This window comes from Octodon degus, unplaced genomic scaffold (genome assembly GCF_000260255.1).
Source record: "Octodon degus isolate 3935 unplaced genomic scaffold, OctDeg1.0 scaffold00090, whole genome shotgun sequence".
Classification (NCBI taxonomy): Eukaryota; Metazoa; Chordata; class Mammalia; order Rodentia; family Octodontidae; genus Octodon; species Octodon degus.
The window spans coordinates 108,728-110,109 of NW_004524666.1; positions in this window are offsets into that span (position 1 = coordinate 108,728).

The following is a 1,382-nucleotide window of genomic DNA, read 5'->3' on the forward strand; positions in this document are numbered from 1 at the left end:
TTCATCTTAATTTTCAATGTTCAGAAAATAATAATCTTGTTAGAATGTCTCATATGTATTATCTTTGAGAAATTTTTCTTTGTATGCATACTTATTTTATTTTTATATCTATATGTTGACACATTAACATCAACAAAAATAATGGTTAATTTTTAATGAGAAAGAAAAGTTCTAAGAATTTTAAATTAGTGCTTCCTCTTGCCTCTCCAATAACCCTGCAATGCTGGTTCTTGGTAATATCTATTACCTTGCTTTTTCTTTCCTGATAGGAAATGAAACTATAAGGAATTAAGTGATTTGTCTCAGGCCACTCAGCAGAAAGACAAAGCCAAATAACTTCAAGGCCTTTATTTTTAATCACCACTTGATATATGATGAGTATTTTTCCATGTTACAAAATGTACATCTCCCCAACTATTTTAATGATTGCCCACTACTCCTTTGGTGGTTTGTAATGTTGTGTTGAACCAACCACTAGGTTATAGAGGCATAATATTCTACATGTTATTTCATTATTAAAAAGGATTCTGATATGATCATCTTTTAATGTTTCTAATTTATGTATTATTTCTGTAAGCCTTTAGTATCTATTATAGCTTCCCTTGGTAATAGAAATTTATTCCACATAGTTACTTGCTCAGAGCTTATTCTTTGATTCTTCAGCTCAACATGACTATATTGATGTAAGAAATATTTATTGAGCACTTACTTTGTGACAGATGCTCACTTAACTGCTGAGCTTTTAACATGAAATAAATGGCTAAAAAGTTAACAGATTAGTTATTCTCATTAACAAATGAATTTTAGAAGAACCACCAGGTTCATCATTAATATACAGGGTACAGGAAAAATTTGTATACAGTTGAGCAAAAGAAAAACTTGTATAAATGTCTTAATACTAAATTTGTAGCCCTGCCAGCCCCTCTTCCCCTTCACCAGGACACGCTGAAAGGGGACTGAAACTGGGTGAGGTGGCATATGCCTGTAATCCCAGCACTTGGGAGGCTGAAAACAGGAGGATCATTATAAGTCTGATCTGTGTAGTGAGACCCTGTAGACCCAGTACTAAACATAAAATAAATAAATAAATAAATAAATAAATAAATTTATTGAGACACCATAAGATAAATACAAGTTACCTTTGGCCTCTTCAGTTATAGGAGGTGCTCACAGTGTTGGCCATGAGCTTCCAGGTATTTATTAGTATGCTAACTACTCTTGGGTGACCTTGTTCTTTGAGACTTACATTTTCAATTTCTTCTCTAAGGGCTGGTATTGTACGGGGTTTTCTGCAATATATGACATCCTCTGGGCCCTCCATAGGACAGTAACATCATTTGTTGAGAAAGCTTCATAATATTTTTCTTTGCCTGAAGTATGTG